A 21,513-nucleotide genomic window follows, 5' to 3' on the forward strand; every position below is an offset into this window, starting at 1 on the left:
CATTATTAGGCTTAAGAATTCAGAACCCCTCAGAAAAAAATAGAGAAAAATACGACACGTTTTAAAACACAGAGACTGAGTGGCGTTCCGCACATATAGATCCCAGCTTGGCACTCTGGACTTTTGGGTGGTGGAAAAATGAAGGGCAAAATGTGTCTTTTCTTGTAAGCTAGCAGCTGACCTCAGGATAGCCTGAGGGCATTTTAAACCTATCTCTGCCTTTATTATGTGTGTCATATGCCCCTATTCATCCTTTGTAGTTTAAAGCAAAAATGACCTTTTATAGCTATCTAAAGTGTAATTTTGCTCGTGTTTTCCACTCTCACCATTTGTTTTGAGTTAAATATCAAACAGATGTGCACCCATTTTTAAAAAAAAAACATTTAATATTAGAGAGCATGCCCTCATATAAGACTGGGAAGGCCTTTCAGAGAAATAAGCCTTTCAAATAAAAAGGCATATTAGTAAATTTTAAGGTGATTTTAACTGTATATTTTCAAGCATTAAAGGAAATAGATCCAGCAAGCCATAAAGTGACAAGTGGGAGGTGGGGAAAGATATACGGTACTAGTTTGAAAGAGAAATTAGACTTGGAATAGGGTGGAAAAATCCACCTACCCTGGAGCTATTTGGATTCACAGGTTTGGGGGTAGGGACATTGGAGCGAGGGAAGAAGCACCAAAAACTAGAAGGGGGCACAGGTATATGCATCACCTCCCTCCTTCCAGAGACAGGTTGCCGACTGTTCAAATCACATCATGGAGAAGGTGGCAGCAACCTCCTGGCTCATTTTATATCTCATGACTAATGGGTAAACAGAAGAGCGCACAGGTTTTCCAAAGCCAGCTCTCAGTTTGAATATCGTGCTGTGGCTCCAATGAAAGTATCAATCAACTCAGTAAAACCTTCACTCCAGTTCCCTTCCTGCCTGTGCTTGCAATGCCGATGGTGCAGGGCTGCATTAAACATTCCAAATCCCCTAATATTTCTTGGCGTTGCACATATTTAAAGTTCAGAGCTAAATTACCTGGCTCCCATGATCTGTAACAGCCATCTCTTCTGTTGGTTAATGCTGAAATCAAAGTATTTCCATGTGGCTGCTTGAATTTCTTCTCCTGTAGGGAAGGACTTTCTCTGCTGACATATGCCTGCAAATTACATTTCCATTTGGCACCGAAGGCAGTTTGTATAGCGTTATTCTAGGGCTATTTCATTTGCAGTTTGTGACACTAGGGAAGAGAGCTGATACCTTTGGGGAATGGCAGAGTTATTGGTGTTTTACAAAATGAGGGTTGCGTCTGCTGGTGCAATCCAGGAAGATGTAACGGGTTATGACTCCATTAGGCTGCTGGAGCAGTACCTGAAACCCAGAATAATCTGAAGTCATTCTCCTTAATGACTGCTTAAGGGAAACAATCCTGTTTCCATCCACTTAGCTTTGACAATGCAACCAAGCCCAGGGGTCTGTAGGAATCAGCGCTTTGAAGGGATGGGGAAATGATTCCCTGCTTGCTCTCTCTGTTGGTTTTACAAGCCAGACTGCCAACTTGCACATCCACAGCAGGCTCACAGATTCAACCGTTCAGCTTTACTGCACTACATGAAATATGGTTTCCTCAGCTTTGGGCAAAAAGAAAGGACAAATCTATTTCTTTTAATCTCTTTATTTCTCATGTGCAGATGAAGTGGGAATGGAGTGTAATTTATGTTTGGGGAAGTGTATCAAGGATCTTGGAGGTATGTTCCTGGCTCTGCCGCTCTGTTGCTGTATTATCGCAAGCAAGTCTCTTAACCAAGGTCTCCTAATTATGAGGGCTCTTGAGCCTGGGGCAGAAGGCAAACCCCATGTTTGGGTAACCTTTGTATATCCCAGGAATGGGCCATGCAGAGCCCAGGCACCCAGAAGTCACCGTAGGTGCAGGTGCTTTCACTCGATACTTTGCACACCCAGTTCCAGAGCACCTATGACAAACCTCATCCCTGTGGGTTATGTGCAAGGGCAAGGCAGAGCCATATGCTTCAACCCTAATAAAGCCTAATATCCCCCTTTGTTTAACCTGAAATGACTCCACTGAGCACTGCAGGTTTAATTTTGAGAATCTTTTACCACCAGTCAATGGAACCACGTACACCAGCTTCAGACAGGCATAGAGCTTAGGCTGAAAGTCAACTCTGAGTTAGAATCATCTTCCTGTGCCAGCTAAAAGTCCATCAGGCATTGGAGAAGTTTGTGACATTGGAGAAGCTGCCTTCCCACAGCCTTGCAGGGACTGCTGTACCATTGCTATTTCATAACCATTCTCATTGGAATTAAGATACATTTTCCATGCTAATCAAGATGGTCCACGGCAAGGACTCATCCCTTGTATCATAAATTTTAAGGTCAGAAAGCACTACTTTCATCTATAGGAATTTGTTCCTTTGCTCACCTATTTAGTTAAATTATGAAGGCACAAGCCATATCATCACCATCTAAGTCTAGCATGGGGTCATCAGTCACTGGTTTTGGTTATGTTCACTCACAAAAGAGCAGCTCAGCTCATTGGAGGCCTTCCAACCTGCCTAGGGCTTGATCCAACTCCCAGCAAGTCAGTGGAACCGAGATTGGCCCTTCATCCTTTCATCTGGAAAGGAAAATTAGCACAAGGCAGGCTGGAGAACGGGAACAGTAGAGTACGCAGCTGTATTATTAAGGCAACTCAAATCGCAACCCAACAGAATTCAATAGTGCTTTTTAAATTCAGTCCATTAAATCAAGACAACCCAATAAAACCAGCTTTTCACCCTAACTATTGAAAAAGAACAATGAAATTATCGCTGCTTGCTGGACCTGTTACTTAGCTCAGTAGGATTTTCCCATCCTTTGCTGAGAACAAATATAGCAGCTGCCAGAATGTCAATGTGTGGTACTAAGCAATGAGAATCATTTAGATTCCAAACCATCCCATCCTAATCCTTGCCTCCCCACTAGCCGAGTTATTCATCGGATAACCAGAAACACCTGGGTACAAGGAATTTCCTGCTGCAATTCAGCCTTAATTTCCTCAGATAGTAAAAACCTAAGGCTCGCAAAGGTGAAAGAAACCAGCAGTCAATCAAGTAAATCACCACCACCACCACCGCAGCAGTGATAGTACATTCTAAATTAAATTTTAATTCCCACCTGATGGTTTGCCGTGAGTTACTTTTATATGAACCATTCATCTGACCCACCTTTGTATTGCAGACAATTTGTTGGGGTCCCATTAGTTATTAACACCCATCCAAGTCTCAGAACTGCTTTTTCTGTATTTGTGATCAGAATCAAAATGAGAACCAAAGAAGGAAAGGTTTGTAGATATTAGACAGACAGATATGTTAAGGCTGCATGGACAGTCTTACTGGGGAAGTAGTGAACAAAAACAGCAAGAAATATCCCAAGTTCAAACACGAAGTACAAACTGAGACCATGCCTGCAATGAGCTTAGTCACCTTTTCTTGCAGCCAATAGTCTGACCAGTAAAAAAGTCTCAGAGTTTGGCACAATCTGGCTTGACATTGGTCCTCACTAAAAGAACCTCAGATGTGAATCAGAAAAGGTGATCAGGACCAAGGCACGTGGGCAGAGCTGTCTGGAGCAAGGTATGATGGGGCATTTCAAACCAGCACTTTTAGCCTCTCATCACCTGCATAAAATAAATAAATAAAAGCAAACCATGTCTTTAAGCCAGATTTTTATAAGAATATTCATGGAGTTTCTATTTTTACATGCTCAGTATGGCACCAGCAGTCATTTCTGCTTGCAATTCTGCCAGATGTGTCAAAGTGACATACACAATGAAAGGAGGTTTTGGCAAAAAAATGGCCCCAGAAAAGCTGAAGAGGGAAAAAAAAGTGAATTCAATGGAAGATTCACCAAAAATTGCTGACATTTCTTTTTCCTTTCAGTTAATACAATTATCCACAAATGCCTGTGAAAACTAGGCTCTTTTTCCTAAAAAGAAGCTTTGCTGTGCTGCTTCTGAACACTCTTGAAGACTACTAAAAGATGTAAATTTGCAGTCCTCGCTAGACAGGGGGTAACTGTATGAGTCATGTTAATAGACAGCTGCCCATTACCAATGAGAGAGACTCCTCCAGTAAAGGCATTATTAGGTTTCATTGGCAGGTCCAACGACACAAGCATTTCAGCAAAATATACTGCAGCTTCAGCACACCAGATACAGAGAAATGTAATAGCACCCTTCCATAGTGGGCAACTCTTTGCCTTTTGGGGCAGGTGGGGAACATAACGTACTTCATCAGCTTTACAACTATTTTGAGATGAAGGATGTTCTAGTTAGTGGTGCGAACGCAGTAGCATCTTCAAAGAACAAATTTGTTCTGACTGGCTGCAGTGTGAGGTTTTTTAAGAATATGCTGTTTTAAAACATTCATGTTGTTTGTGTTTGAATATCAACAACTTGAGTTTTTTAAGAATATGCTGTTTTAAAACATTCATGTTGTTTGTGTTTGAATATCAACAACTTGGCAGCTGGAATGTCTATTTTCAGTTCAGCAGCAAACTTCTTTACGCATCAGCAGCCTATCTCACATCAAGATCAGTGCAAGGTAATGAGATCTTTTCAAACACTGAGACAAGGCAATGAAGAAGGGTGTCTGCACCTGCAGTGAAATGTAGTGTCAAACCAAAAGAAAAAATTTAAAAAAACTATTACAAAGGCATAGTAAATTCTGCCTTTGCAAGCTAAGAAACAGCTCAGGATGTCAGGCAAGAAGTGAATTATGTTCTTGCCAGAGTGAAATTCTGATTGAAATTACCTACACTCACGAGGAGAAAACAAAGCAGATGGCAGATTCGGGTCTTTTCATTGATTTCAATCATGCTACTAAGTGAAACAAAGCAAGGAAAGACCCTCAGAGTCAGTGCTGCCATCACATCTCATATGTATTGCTGGGACCTCTTGGAGGAGAAGGAAGAAGATCTCAACCTGATGTCTCCACTGTAATTCGTAAGGCCCAGCTCCCCACTGCTCTACTCCTTGGGCAGTTGTTCAGGAGAAGGAAAAGGAAGAGCTGTCGAACCACAACGGCAGCTATTAAAATCCACTTGGTCCCCGTTACTCACAATAAAACACGTCAAAGTGACAGGTCAAGATAAGCAATGGTCTTGAAGGGTGGAACATTCACAGTGAAGAACATTTTCCACAGACCAGTATTTCCAGCCTACAACGTAGAGATTTCCCAGGTAGAGTGTGCTTTTTATTATTGCTATAATGATACATGTATACATGGATGACCAGCTCCAACAAACAGACTATAGAAAGGAAAGGTTAAAGAGGTTATAAGCTGACTGAACAAGGACTGTGCCAGGAATAACAAATGCAATCATATGAAAATAATTAGAGCTTTTTTAAAGGGGAGGAGATCTCTCTCCTCTTTTTCAAGCTTTTTTTGTATATTCCTCCCCTTCAGTTAGTCTGTGTAGCTTTTTAATTCATAAAATGTATTCTGTAGGTGGGATTTTCCAACCTCCTGGCTGTTTACAGCAATTAGGTTTGCCTCTGTAGTGCTATCATGTCTATTTAAAAATGTTTATCATTCACTACTTTAACCAAATTTCAAAGCATATTTATGTTGCCCAGCAACAGAAAAAAAGCCGGCTGCTGTTTCCTGAGCAGAAAATTAGGAGTGTAATCACCTAATGTCATGTTGCTCACTGATAATTAAGGAAATTATGTTCAATTATGTCAAAAAATGCCTCATACTAAGGTTACAGCAGTCACATTTGCTTCTACCTGCAGGATCAGATCTTGGCTCCTCCTCTTGGCTTGCAGGGCAGCCTGAAATGTTTAACATTTGACAAAAAGCCCTAATAGTTCGGGCAAGCCTCAGAGCTACAAGTCAGATCAGGTCACGAGAAAGAGGGACGAATCACACTCAGACCTCTTGAATATCACGCCAGTGCCCCAACTACACCAGGAGCCTACCAGAACAGTTTTCTCCAGGTCTTATTTGTATTCTCTGCTTCCAGCAGCCAGGCCTGACTCTGAGGTCCTGCATCAGCTGGTCCCTCCCCAGCTCAAAGACAAGCCAGCAATGCTGCCCAAGGCCGGCCCTCCCCAAGGGTCCGCTTTGCCTTAATGAATGTGGATTGATACCCACATGTTTCTGGATGCAATGTGTACTAGTAACACGTTTATGCTGTCTCAGGTGGCTCTGATGGTCCCAACGGAGCCTCCTCCTCCTGTGCAAAGGGTGATGAGAACTGGGTCACCAGTGCTCTTCCCGGAGCCTGGGAATAGGAAGCCATGGGCATTCGGAACTGCTCAGAGTCTTCATAAAATAACAGCAATTAATTTTAATCCCCACTAGATGGTGCAGGAAGTCAATAAATGTCAATTGTTCTCTAACACTGGACTTGTCTTTCAAGCACTGCCATGTTCTACGGCAAATACCTCTTCAGATGGTTTCTCTGACAAAGTCCTAAACAGAACTCCAAGTTTCTTTTCTTTGTTGGGTTTTTTTGCTTGAACTGGAATCTTAATAGCACCTAAACTATTTGCCATGCATCAAAAAGAGGTTTTGGGGGGCCGTAGTTCTCTGTGTGTACAGCACATTATTATTATGAAGGATAACAATAAAACCAACAACACTAATCATACCCAAATAGAAATGACTTAACAGAAATTTAGTTCCACCGACATTCAGAACTTCTCTATGAGACTGAAAAGGAAAGTGCATCCTTTTTCTATAATGAGCTGGTTAAATATATCAAAAGACAAGATCTGTTGTCTTATAATTAGATTGTAAATGATTTGGAGGTAAAGACAGTACAGCTTCTAGTACAAATGATCTAATTCATGGTTAAAGGTCTCCGCGACACTGGAATAATACGAAAATATACATACAGATAATGAAATCCTGATGGTTTTTATAATTATTTCTGTCCTGCAAGATTACAATAGCTTCATACCCCTATTGCAGTTTTCTGAATCTCAGGTCATAAACCAGAGGGGTCTTGCAGGACCAATATGCAAGTTATTTAGAAGAGTGTTTGATGCACATATGACTTTCTGTAACACTGACACATGGCAGCATCTAGATCTAAAACCAACAACAAAACATGCACACGCTTGGGTAAGGATGAAAGAGAGAATGAACATGGCAGATGTTAGCTGGATCACATAATGCTTAGCTGGAAGGCACTCTCATACTCTGGTGATGAAGGTGGAATAACATCCTGTATGAATAAGAAGGCAATTTACCCAAGGAACTTGCAAGTGAATGGAAAAAAAATACAGTACCATACCCATGAAACAAGCCCTCTGTCTTCAATCCTAACTTCACTGTAATGAGGCAGTGCTACCAAATATCTATATCTATATGGGTCAGAGGAGTTTCCAGCTCTCTGAACACAAATCAAATCTGAAGAGATAATGAGCCAAACAGGGACATTAATTATTTTTTATGTTGTCATTTATTCTGAGACATTTAATTAATGTCATAAAAAAATATAATATACATTTTCAATAAAGAATTCAAAGTACCACAATCAAAGATCACATGACCTTAGTTTCATTATGAAAAGTACCTGGATTCAATAAAAGGAGGACATAGTTTTATCCTAGACATAAATTTGGTTCAGGCAGTAATATTGAGAGAGGTTAAATGGTAAAGAAAACTAATCTCTTAAAGCAATATGAATCATAGGAAAAGAGGTTGTGGTAAAACGGTAATAAAAATCACAGCTGTAATTTTCTTCTCACAGAACTGATGCCTACTAGCTAATGTACAACACTGCCGGTGCCTCCATACCACAGCAACGGACTCATAAACATGATTGAACAGGGACCAAATTTGCAGCGTCTGTAGGTCACGCATGGAAGATGAAGAGAAGAATAGATGCAATCTGCTTCATATTGAGCAATGAACATCTCCTTAAAATGACTGGCTTAAAATCTTCAAAGTGTCAGTGGGGTAAAAAACCATGAGCAAATTGCCTTCTGGTGTCAAATGGTGCAGCATCATTGTTTCAGTGGAGCTGTGCCAGTGTACCCCAAAGGACAACTTGGTGCATTATATTTCCAATTAGTGTAGTTGCTTGCTTCTGTTTTTGATGCCAGTTTAGATTGATCCAAAACAATTTAAAACTTGTCCTTTACTCTTCGCTGTTTATTTTCTTTGGTGTCAGCCTGAAAATGAGACTAGACCAAGGAAAGTAAGTTGTCTTGATTGTCATTTTGTACAACTGGGACGAGTTCAAAATTTGGAGTCAGCCTGCAGAGATCCACCTTGTGAGCAGCACATCTGGCCAAGCAGCCGTTTGAATTCTGGAGCAGTCATTTACAGATGTGTATAGGAAACCTTCACATTTGCTTTTCAGGTGTTTCCATTCTTTATTTTAAGCCTAGGCATGTTTTGGGTTTAAGATTTTTAATAGCCTCTTTGGGGGGTCAAATTTGACCTGAAGAAATATATCATAAAGTAATTCTTCTGCTAATGCTCAAATGCTATTCAGAGGCAGTGAACTGCTGTGTACGAATGCTCAGCACAGCAGTAAAGGTTTGCCCCAAAAAGGCCTTTAATTGTTTGAAGGTGAAACAACAACACTAGTTCTCCACTACAACTTGCTTTTCCCTCAGAACATGATAAACACCTCTAGGAAGAAATGAGCAAAAAAGGAAAAACAATGAGCTTATTCGTCAGACTTACTGGTTTACTTTAGTCTTCCTGAGTCCAAATTGGAAAAACTGAATAATGTGTGGCAAGGTGTCAACCTAGAATGAAAATAAAGCCATTTTGTGTCTCAAAGCCATTGCTTCTTGAAGGGTGAGATTCCAACATGTCTTCATAGATTTGCAAAGGAGATGATTCTCTCATTAGGAAAACGCAGTTTGGTTTCCCTACTGGCATTAGAAAAAGACTGGCTTTAGAGTATCATTCTGACAGCACTAACGAGAGGTTTATGAAGAAAAGATAAAATTTGTTTCTTTAACAAATTGGTTTGTCCCTGTATTTTCCTGATACTTGTACGAAAATCTTTGCCACACATACATTGTCCTGCCATGAGCTGCATAAAACCACAACGGGCATCTCTGGGATGACAAAGGCACTGGCTTCATCTCATATCTGAACCTTTTTGATGAAAACATTAGACACAGGCTGAAATTAAGTTGGCTCACGAGGAACGGTTGATACTTCCCAAGAATAAAAATCCCACCTCTGTTATTCACCAGCTGGATGTGGGCAGCATCAGCTCATATTCCTAATAATTTTCATATATGGGCATCAAACAGACCATGAAGTGGATGAAACTTGAAACCTTCAGCAGTGAGGCCTCTCTGGATTTGGTACTCATGCAGAAGAAAAGAAAGAGAGCTGAGTAAGACTGAACTGTTTTAGGCTTTTGAGCAAATCTGGGACCTTCTGTCATGCTGGTTATGAATCGGACATGACCTTCTGTCATGCCACTCTCTCTCTTCCGCACCCTTAAACCTACAGCAAAATATTGGATTTATTCGTAATTTCTCTAACCCTCTTACTATTTATTGCCAAGCCCCGAGGAAACTGTCCCGGCATCCTTTCCTTCCCATTTCCCTGGCAGCCCTGCAGCTACAATCAGGATTTATTCCTTCCTGAAAGTACAGACTAAGTCCTAGATACAATCACAGTCAATGACCTCTCTTTAGGTAAGTTGTCTTAACATTCTGCTATATTCCCAGCAAATTTCTACATTAACATTGAATTTTTGTTTAATTTCATTTATTCTGCTTTTATAGCCATTAACTTGTCTGATAATCAAAATATGGTCATCAAGGGTGCATGTTTAAATGCCTTATTAGTGTATCAAGTCTCCTGTATAGCTTGTAGAGGAATAGATGTTGCCTGCTAATGCTATCTGGATAATGTGGGTCCAGGAGCCAAGGATAATGGTGTAGCTGAACATGTTTTACACAGTCCAGAGCACTGACAAATAACGATATAAAGCAAAACAATAAATACCTCATGAAATACACTGCGGGTACCGCCTAATGAGAAAATTCCCATCTTCACGATGTCTATCTGACAGAAATCTTTATTAGATAAACTCAGCAAACTCTCTTCAGATGAATCCTCTTGCAGTCTCAATGACTTATATCTGTTCATTCCAGCTGCAGTATCATATTTGTCTGCTTTTCACCCTATAATCCACTCTCAGAAACAGTCAACGGCAATCCTTACACACTGCTAACTGATCACAACCTCCTCATCTTAACATCAGTAGTTAATCCAGTCAGACAGCGAAAATGGAGGGTTACACTTGCCTTTCAAATAACTGTTTTTCATGGCCTGTTGAGCTATTTCCCAGATTTAAAGAAAGGAGCATTGCGAATCAGAACTGCATTTGTATCACAGCAACTCCAGCACAGCCATCTGCATGGGAACAGCACACATGTACGCAGCAGCGATGGTGACAGACTGTTCTCCTTGCAGCAGAAGGTGAAAATTTCATGAACATAGGTTGAGTAGAATAACTTAAAAAAAAAAAGCAATAGCCAAAGCAATGGGTGACAACCTAGTATAGATCTCCTGCTCACTTATAGCTACATGCTGAAGGATCAAGCACAGGAGCAGGGGCTGTTTAACTGAAAGACACCGGTTTCCTGGTGATGGTCTTCTGTAATCCTCTCCCATGGCTGGTTCCCCACCTTACATTTCTCCCCCCCCCCCCCCCCCCGCTTTATCCCATTCCCTCTCTCCACTACCTGGGGGTTTTCTCATCAATCCCTCCTCTCCCTGACCCTTTCTCTTCTTTCCTGCCCCACCTCTCACACAGGAGGACTGGTAGAAGTGGGCAGCAGCGTGATAATAATAAAGCATCCAGGTCTGTTTACTGTATCTTCAGACCGAGGTGATGGGTCTCTGCAGAAGACAAGGAACTACTGCAGATGAAGAAATCTTAAAGCCACCTGTTGCAATCTACAGAATACTCAAGAGAAGCCTTGTTCTTCCCCAGTTTCAATGCAATTTTCCACTGTTCTGGCACATACATAACGTTCCACTGGCCTCTTACAGGAGTCTCTGGGTGCAAAGGTGCATAAACTGATTGTGGCCTTCCAGCCCACCCCAGTGGCTGTCCAAACACTCTTCACCCATGGCAGATGTGACATCCCCCACGTTCGTTCAACCCTCACTGAGGAGCACTGCAATACAGCCACTTTTGCAATACAGTCACAGTAAATTTCCCCCTTCCCTTCCCCACTGTCTGAGGGCTACTACGATGAGCTGGTATGCTGACAGTAAAGGACAAGATCACACAGAATATATAGCAAACCCAAGGAAAACTGGAGTTCCTTGGAGAATTGATTGACTAAAGCTCAGATGCAACACAAAAGGTAAAATCACATTACCTCACCATCCCTTCTTTCATCTTATACAGCAACCCACCATCCTTGACTTTGAATTCCTTCCCTCTTCTCTTTTTTAATGCCTGTTCTCTTCTTTTGATGTCCGAAATAAAAATCAGTGTGCTGGAAATATTACAGTTAATATGTGGGAATCCAACCATTGCACTACTATTGGGATCCCATCTGATTTGAGGTGCATCACATTGACCTCACATTCCACACGCTGGCTGCTAGATTTTGTTTAGAGTCTGAACAAAATAATATGAGAAAAGTTTATTAAAGTAAAGAAGGAAAGAGTCTGATCTTGGCAGAATTTCCTACTTATAGTTTTGGGAGGTTTATAGCTTGCCAGTAGTTAAAGCCTTCATCCTTTGCACATTTCTTTTCCTTTATGTCTGCAACTTCTTTCCATACTGGCAAGTGTACTAATGTTGGGACTGTAAGCACTGAAGTACACAAGTATGCTGACATCAGGCGCGAAGCATTGGACCAGGAGACTGGAAAGACATTTTACAGTGTATTGTTTCAAGGGTGGAACACCATATATTTTCTTTGCTTTTTGTAGCTTTCTTTAAGAAGTCTTAGTGGTGTGAGCTGCTGATTCAGCATTGCCTCCTGGCTAGCTACAATACAGTGATGATGTGAAACTGAAACCCGAGACACAGGACTGGAAGAGATCCCTAGATCAGCAAAGCCAATCTTCTGCTATGGCAGAAAGAATATCATGCAGCCTTTTAGATTACTGAGGTTTGTTAAGGTGGCAACCAAAATATTGTTAATTCTTGCTGCCAGCTAGACTGCAAGAATAAACTGGGGCCTGCTGTCTGAGACCACACAGTCTGGGATGGCCTGCATCCTGAAAGGCTTCATTGCTTTATTTATGACAGCCTCTGCAGACACGGCTGCTTTCCTTCTCCAGCAGCATTTGCCAACTTTCATTTCTTTGGCACTAAGTATGGAGAAAATTTTGCTTCTTGCCAGGGTATTTGGTAGTAAATTCTTTCTAGAGCTTTGTTTAATGTTACTTGGGTCTAGGCAAAAGTGCAGTTTGTCCATCTGCTCACTAGCTGCTCTGTCCATTACAAGTCCTGAGACTTTAGCAACAATTCAAGTATTTTTCTGCTAATTTTAGGGCTCCTGTTATTTCCTCCTGTCTTCTAAGGCATTCTGCTAAGCACGTGCCTCAGTGATTTGAGTATATGAGCTCTTTTCAGATGTGAGGGCCTGAAGGACATTTGAATTCTTCAAAAATCCTGGGCATTTTTAAGCAGTTTTTCTGCAAGCATACCAACCCGTGTCACCTGCTCCGAATATGCTTTTTGTTTGGTTTTGCATCACTCCTTTGAGTCCTCTGCCACAGGTTTAGCGCCACCAGTTCAAGAACATACTTGTTTTAGACTAAAGCAGTAGCTTTCCTCTAGTCTCTACAACTGAAATTTTTGCCTGTATTTTTTTTATTCAGTGTTCTGCCTGTAATTTGCATTGTCTCTGCAGCAATAGGGTTGTGTCACTGCATGCTTTCAATCGCTGCCAATTGCCTTTCTTCTCTTGCATAGCTCCGAGGAAGTCAGAGTAACCTGGCAGGCCCTGATCTGCCTGTCTCGCTGGCTTTCTTTCCCCTTTCCTATTTGCATGCTCCTGCCTGTCCATGTGTCCAGCATTACTTCAGGTTTTATAGACCTCTCTGAAGTTCTGCATGCTATTCCTGCCATGGAGGTGCAAAATTTCACCCTTCAAATCACTATAGCATGGAGGAACTTTATTTTTTGTCCCAAACTGTGGCATAAAGACTTCTCTAGGAGCCATATTTCTATATTTCTATTAGCAAAGGCATACCTTGATTATGATCTTCTCCACAGTCTCACACACCTTTCACACTGATTTCTGGAAAATAGCAGCAACTGCCTCCAAAACAGAATAGCTTATCATAACAGCATTTATAAATCAGATGATAGGCCTTGTTTTTTAACTTAGGCCAGGCCTCGCAGTGCAAGATAAAGTGGTGCCAGACCACACAGTTCATCTCTAAGATGGAGGAATAAGCCTTGGAATCTGGCTTCCTTCCCGGGCAGATGCCAGCCATCGACATATCCTGCCTAGAAGGGTCGGCCAACTCCGGTTTCTCTTGCTTTGGCTGCTGTTCAGAACTCTATTCATAATAAAACTTAGTGACAGATGTAATAAACTCTTTTCAAATCTACCTCCCATTGCTACCAATGTAGCATGATGTCTTTTGTCAGCTATTTCTTGACCCTTTAGTCTTTTTTCTGTGCTCAATACAGCTTTCAGTGGAACATAACCCTCAGCTCCTGCCTGTTCTTTATCCTCTTAGGAACCAAGGGAAAAGAAAAAAAGAAAAAAAAGAAAAAAAAAAGCTGAAATTGGGAATTCAGTTCAGCTGAGTGCTTCTTCTCCCTTCTTGTCAATTCAGGTGAGTATAAAATTGCCAGCTTTTTTTCTTTTTTAATTTACACCTAGTGTCAATTATTTAGCACTCCACATTACTCCAAAAGCAGCGTGAACAAGTTCATAAATTGTACGTGCTATCTTTGAAGCCTACGTATAGATGGTTTGACAGCTGATAGAAGCTTTGATGACCCTAAAGCTCTTTCAGAACTGTCACTGAGACACTTCCAGCAGCACAGTTGCAGCTAAGTCTTAATCAGAGTCAAAAGCTCTGCTGTTTAAATGCAATTTAAACCCCACCTGCTGGCTGAGCTCTTTCACAGCATCATGTCCTCACATACATAGCAGAGGTGCTTAAGCATTCCTTTTCAGTAGTAAGGGGCTTAGGAAAGATCCCATGACACATCCCATTAAAAAAAAATACTAGGCAAGATTTTCTGAAGTGATTAATGATTTCTATAGCTCTGTTTCCAGGTGCCTAATAAATACATGTCTAAAGGATCTGATCTGCAAAATCACTAGTCCCTTTGAAAATGCTGGCCACCACAACAAAGACGCATTCTGAAATGCATATGGGTCTGAGGAGAAGCAAGAGAAGTCTTCTCAGTTCCAAAAAAAAAGAATATATTTTATGAAGAAGGACTGAGCTGGTGGTTTGAGTAACCAGATGTTATTTCTTTGGCCAAATCCAGTTTCCACAGATGTATTTCAAATAATTGTGTAAGAGTAGACTTAATTAATTGCATATACACATGCAAAGCACATGACGCATACATATGATAATGAGGGTAGTGGGACTGGGGCAGTGTGTTGACATTAATTTCTGTCGGGACTCCTGCATGCCTCTGTTTTTACCAAACCATGCACTGAAAGAAAATTAGGATTTTGTTTTCTCTTCTCTATTTTAGTATCTAAAAAGCAAGTTCAGTGGAAAAATAATCTATAGAGCAGTTTAAGAATATGAGGTGTACTCAGGAGAAATGCTGTGCGCTAGTACGTTTCCACGTCTGTCAAGGGTAATTTAGCATGAAACTACACGTCTTGTTTTCCAGGAACTGGCCATACCTTAGAAAAATGTTATCACATTAATGAGACAAAGACCTCTGAGAATTTAGTATATAGCATGTAGGGAAATCAAAACTAATTTAAGAGGCATATTCCCAAGCTATGGGAGCTACTCACAATAATTAATATACTCAGCAAGTCACCAAATGCTACCTGTTTTCTTTTCAAAAATAGTACATAGAGAGATTTAGGTTTTCATTAATGTGTTTCATATTCATGTTTAATATTCTTTTATTATCTAATAAATGGTTTATACAACAGTATTTCTATTGCATGAACTGTTTGGAAACTATTCACTGCAACTATCACCTGGAGAATGCTTTGCTTTCCATAATTCAAGTCGTGGGACAGGTCAACAGACAGACGAGACCAATTCTGCTTGACTGTCTGACCCACAAGCTTCAGGCCACGTAAGCACTCCCAAACAAATATCTTGGCATATTTCTCATCGATATTCACCCCAGTGCTTTCCATGAGCCATTTTTAATGAACAAATATGTGATCAGATGAATTAGCAAGAAGCAAATAGAAGGGAACAGCATATCTCAAAATGAATTGTAGGGCCTTATTCAAATAAAGGAACAATGAGTATTTTTCTGCCAAAAATTTTTTCTCTTCTAGTTATATTATGTTACAGGCACCTGCTTATTCTTATTGTGTCCAGTCATACAGTCAAAAGATGACAGGAAAAAATCTGCCTGACATCCTTATATCTTTGCTTGGGTTCAGGATAGTGCTATTTTCCTCCCTTTGTAATGTGTAAAACAACATGGTTCCTTCTTCCTCCAGGGCCATGCAGAAGGACAGAAGGAGGGACCTGTTCACTTGGGGATACACAGTTGACTGGAGTTGTATGCTGGTTACCCCATCAAAAGCAGGACATACAAGCACAATCATATTGCTAACAGCAAAGCCCGTAAGAAAAAACAAAACCCAACAACAATCATTTGGTTCCTCATTAACATGTGTAAACTCTTTAAAAGGACAAGTTCTGAATAGTTGTCAAGGAATCATGACTTTAGTTAGAAATAATTGGTTATAGTTCATACACTTAGCATCTGTTCAGTCAGCCCGCACAGCTTATTTGGAATTAGCAGGAGCAGCTGATAAGGCCTTCCAAATAGGTAGTCAGCGCTGCTAGAGATTTCAGCTGACAAAAGAGTCTGGGGTGCAATACAGGTGATTCCCGTAGAGGGAGATGTTGCTTTGTTTCTTCTTTATTTCAAAGTTTTGTTCTGCCCATGCTATGGGAAGAAGTTCGTGTGTTTCAGTCATTGTACACACATATCTCAACATGAAGATTTCAGACGAACAAAGCATGCACTAGAACTTGTCATTCATGTATATTAATTGAATTAAACTTCTCCATTGTCTTCATGTAAAGCTTTTCTTGAGATTTTGACTCCACAAAGAGCTAAAAATAGACTGTTAAAAGGTGACAGTAGTGAATTGGCAAAAGCTGCAGAGCCAGCATTACTAAATCTACAATTCATGACTGTTTTCTTAACCCACTCTCATTACATTTCCCAAGCAGGGAAGGAGAAAGAAACTTTCCCTCACAAAGCAATAGGACAGCCACTGTGCTCTCAGCGCTACCAAGCTCTTTGGGTCCTTCAGCAGGACCACTGTGACCATGTGGACTGGCACTACTTTTGTCATGAACATGCCGGCACAATTCAGATTTCTGTCTCCATCACAAACAAGCATCCAGCACCACCATTTCTTCATTCCGTACTCCTTTGTCTGCACAGAGAACAATGCATCAAAATAAACAGAAGAAACAACAGTCTCTCTGATATGAATGAATTTATGAAGTTCAGTTTAAGCTGAGGATGCTAGTTTCTGATAACTTTTTGCTTCCTGTGATGGGTGGTGATTTTTATATCTACATTTCAACAAAAAAAATTGTTTATTTCAAAAAGTAGTGTTTGATTCATGAGGTGAATATGAAAGCCCTTTGATTTCATTGCTGCCTGGTATTATGGTGGACTCTAATTCTCTTGACTCTTTCATGAACTATATTCTATCTAATGTCTGTTGTCCAGCACAGGAGCTTTCTTAATTAATATTCCCCAGAGAGGTGATCTGATTTGCTTTTGCAGGCAAAGAAATGGGACTGTTTTAAAAATAACCTCTTATTTGAAATGATGTATCATAGAGCTCTCATGCAGAACAGCAGTTAGTAAAGTATTCCATAGCAACAGCCACATCTTAATAGAAGATCATCTCCTGGACACCTCCCTCTGCATTTCTGCAATTACCAAATACATCTCCTACCATCTGCAATTACATAAAATCCCTCTAGCAACTATAGCTATTGCTTACATGGAAAATTAGTGTTGGGGAAGCAATGGGATTTAATAACTAAAAATAAGAAATATGACTTATTACTGCATGAGTATCCACCAAGCTTTCCACCAGCTACCAGTAACCACCGAACAGATCATCATGGGACATAATTCTGGATCCTCAGACTTACTAGTATAAATCATAGCTCTTAGACTGAGTGCTTTATTTGCACAATAACACAGAACTTTCCCCAGCCACTTGACATTAAAAACGCAGTCATGCAAGGGCTGTTTCTGAATACCAGAAGGAAATGGGCTGCTTTGCTTAATGTACAACCTGAATCAAGTTATGCAGAGAGCAGAAGGCTGACTACACATAAGAGGCAGACAAGTCTTTCTCTGTGCGCTTCAGTGCGCTTCAGTGCGCTTCAGCCTTATTTTAGAGAAAGCTTCTTCCATATTACTGGGAAACAAGCATTTAAGTTTCCTGTGTCACTGTGTCATATTGCAATATTGCTACCAGTTTTATAGCTTAAAATAATGACATTTCGCTTTTATTTTGAAGAAGTAGGTTTTGAAACACATTATATGGGAGATCAATATTATCCCTACTCAACAGATCAGTTATGATTTTACAGATTTTGGCATTTTTTTGAGTCAGAGCTGCGTAAGTAATTTCACAACCTGAGTTAAAAGTGCAAGTGTCATAGTTGTTTTCGTTTTCCATATTCAAAATGGATGAAGTTTCCATTCCTTTAAAAAAATCACATCTTTTTTTAAAACATTTTCAAAAGACTTTTTTGAAAGAGGGTGTAACCACTCATAAAAATTTCCATAGTTCATATTTTCCTGGAAGAAAGCAATTACTCAAATGGCACAAGACATTCAGAAGAGTTGGTTGTCACAAACTTCATCTTTGGAAAAAAATAAAAGGTACTCTGTTTACCAAAAGTTTTGAACCAAAATCGCTTATCTGTTCTAACTTATCCCTATCTAGCAACCTGGAAAATGAATCACAGACATCCACTTTTTGTGCTCTGAAAGTATTACTCTAACCATAACATATTAGCACCAGTTGGCACTTCTGCTACAGAACAACACATCTGGAAATAATATAGAGTCAACAGTGCCTTGAGAATGTTGAAGCAGGAAAAAATAATTGTTTTCCATGTCCAGAAGAGGGTAAGCAGGATCACAATTGTCAGGACCTGAATGTGAAAGCAAAGAGCGACTATCTGAAAATGGACTGAATTCTGTTTGTCTGTGATAGAGAATGGCAATAGTCATCTTTTAAGCTGAATGCAAAATGGCAGCTCACTTCACCAAAAAAGGCAGTTATCAGTTTTTGAAGTATACTGCTAAGCGAACTACAGTCCTCTGTCTAGGTTATAAAGCTAAAAAGGGATCGTTAAGATCAATGGTTCTGACCTTGCACAACAGAGGTATCAAAATTCATGCTATGATTCCAGCATCGGTCCCAAGCATTTGTGGCTGATCTCACTTGCAGTTGCTCATGAGCTTGATGTGCTAATTATGAATAAGAGGAAATCTGCATATCTTTATGGTGGCTGGAAATCAATGTGAAGTGAAAGAAAAGACCTGTTCCACACACATTCAACTATTGTAGTGCAGAATTTCTCAAGACAGTAACAACCATGGTGGATTAGAGCAGTCTATAAAGGCCAGCGTCAGCCCTATGGAAATCACAGTTAATAAACTCTGCTGCCAATGGGACAGATACTAGGCCTCTGTGTGTTGCATTAAAAGGGTGATTGATACAGAAGGCAAGAATGTTGATCACATTAAAAATACTACAGGTACATATATGTGACTGTTACCTGACTACAAGGAGTTAACTGAAGCACAGATTAGTGGTACAGTCTGCAAAAAGCAATAGCTTCAGACAGCCCCTTCAGAGAAATAGGCTGTGCCTGAGGAATCTGTCCTTTCTCCTGACCATATGAAGATGAAAGGAAAACAGCAGGAATCTGTGGGCTTTGCACACTGAATTCTGTAAAGATATTTCAGCAAACTGAAGTAACCTAAGACTTGCACTGTGAATATCCGATATAATAAACACACGAAATTCCAATGACAAATGAGGTGACACATTCAGAATTTACACAGCTATCCTAAAGTGAAAATGCTTATCTAAGTTTAAGAGGATTACCACCAGCCACAACCCTTCCCACATTGCTCTGTCCCCTCCCAAGTAATATTTCCTTCTCTGCCACCTATGCTGCATGAACAAGTTAGGTGTTTATATTCTCAATCACTCAGAACTACTATCTTCTGCAAATAGTCCCTTGAGGTTGCTGAAATTGATTATGGAGTCATGGTATCAAAATGAAGTAAGAATACAAGAATGTAAGAATATGAACTGTTTATATTAATCATAAGGATGGTGGAACTCTGGAAAGGTGCTTTTTATCATTCTGTATCTAAATAAATACAAGTCTAAACTGGCAAACGGAATAAAACCTAAGCCAAGATTTGTTTTAGTGAGATAGTTTATGTTCTGCAGCTTTGCAGACTTTGTAAGCAGTGCTCCCTTTTAGACAATCGTTTGTGCCACACTGTGCGCTTTCGAAGCCAATCCAAAATGAGCACTCTCTGCAGATCCAGCAGATACTCTGTATGATAAATATGTGCTTTGGTGGGAAGGTGAGCTAGTCAATGTTAACATTAAAATGATCAACACCGATCTCTGTGCTAGCGTCTGCTGTAATAGGTGGTCTAAGCTATCCCAGGGACAAATTGTTTCAGGCCCTCTGCAAATTCAAGCAGCTGTCACTCCAGAAATTATTCAACAATTTTGCTTTGAAGGCTTTCTTCAAAAGCACAATATCCAGAGACCTCCCTTAAAAAACAGATAAAATGAAAAAGGATGGTAAAACAGCACAGAAAGCTACCTGCACTAGTTTCCCAGATAAGTCTTTCCATCTGCCCTTGTAGGCCAGCTCCCTTCAGCTTGAAACGTAGCCTTGTATCAACCCCATTAGATAAACAAAGTTATGGGCACTTTAAACTCATCATGGGTCTTTGCAGCTTGTCCTGTCAACAGAGATATTCGGTATTATTTTTTTAATAAAATTTGTGTGGGTGACAGCAGAATGGGGTGGGAAGAGACAAGCATTGGAGGACAAGTTCTGTTCTGTGCTCTGCACACAGCGTACAGGAAGGGTTGCTGTGTGGGTAGCACTACCCGTATGAAAAAAGGGAGTGGAGCTACGCTGTGGTGTGAATGCGGAGGAGGAGGTGGGAGGGAGATGGTGGTGTGTGTGGATGATAACACAGAGAAAGCATCGCATATCCTCAGCTGTGTAAGATGAGCCACAGCAGATGGCCTATTAAGTATTGTATCTATATCCTTAGGTTAAGGGCAATCATGGACTATATGGTACTTTACTTAGCAGGGAGTCTTTGTTAAGCAAAATTGAATGTATGAATAGTATTCAGTTTACAATTAGCACTCAGGGAGCACAGTCAGACCAAGGTTGCATATGACTGTGTGCTGCACAGAAACATAATGAGAGATGATATCTTGGGAGACCAAGAGTTTGGCAGCACTAAAAAACGAAGGCCGATTCTGGCCATTTATATGGATGAGGACATCAAAATTATAAAGACTGAGATTCGTGAGTGTAGTTGCAACGTTGCATTGCTTTTGTAGGCCACATGCATTGCACGCAGCTCTGTACGTAGCTCTTCTCCCCTTATTTCAGAAACTTTTTGAGTGATGTTTCTCAGACTTGTTTTATGTAAGCTGTCCCCAGTTCCCCATTTTTCATTCTTCCCTTATGCCACTTTCTTCCTTTCTGCTTTCAATTTCTGTGACAAAGCAACCATAAATATGTGCTGATACTGAGCAAAATAAGGAGATTCGGAGCAAGGGGGGAGGTTGATGTGAAGAGAGACAGGGAGACAATCTCCTGGCCTCCACTACCTGTTCCCCTCAGCCCTTCTCACCCCTTGTCCCAGGGTTAATACCAGTGACACCATGTCACTGGGCCACAATCGCCTGCCACAGCTCTAGCCGTGGAAGAACAGCATGGGACACAGAGGAAGCAGCTGTCTGGACGCTATGGACCTGCAGCCTGTGCCTGTGGAGGGCTCTGGGCACTGAAGAGAGGGAACGCTCACCCCAGATGGTCGCAGCAGAAAGGTCTGGGAGTGTCAGCGAGTCAGACATCTTCCACGGCGTTCGAGACACCAGCTTCCAATGGTCCCAACACCATAAGCACAGAGGCAACTTGTCAGCCCCACAGCCAAGACCCACTGTGGTAGCTGCCCTCTTTCGCTGGCAGGGAGGGCAACTGGAAGAAGGCAGGAGAGCAGAGAGGGGTGAAAGGCTACAGGCACCTGCCCTTGGCCTTTGCCAGTAC

This window comes from Dromaius novaehollandiae, chromosome 15 (assembly GCF_036370855.1).
Source record: "Dromaius novaehollandiae isolate bDroNov1 chromosome 15, bDroNov1.hap1, whole genome shotgun sequence".
Lineage (NCBI taxonomy): Eukaryota > Metazoa > Chordata > Aves > Casuariiformes > Dromaiidae > Dromaius > Dromaius novaehollandiae.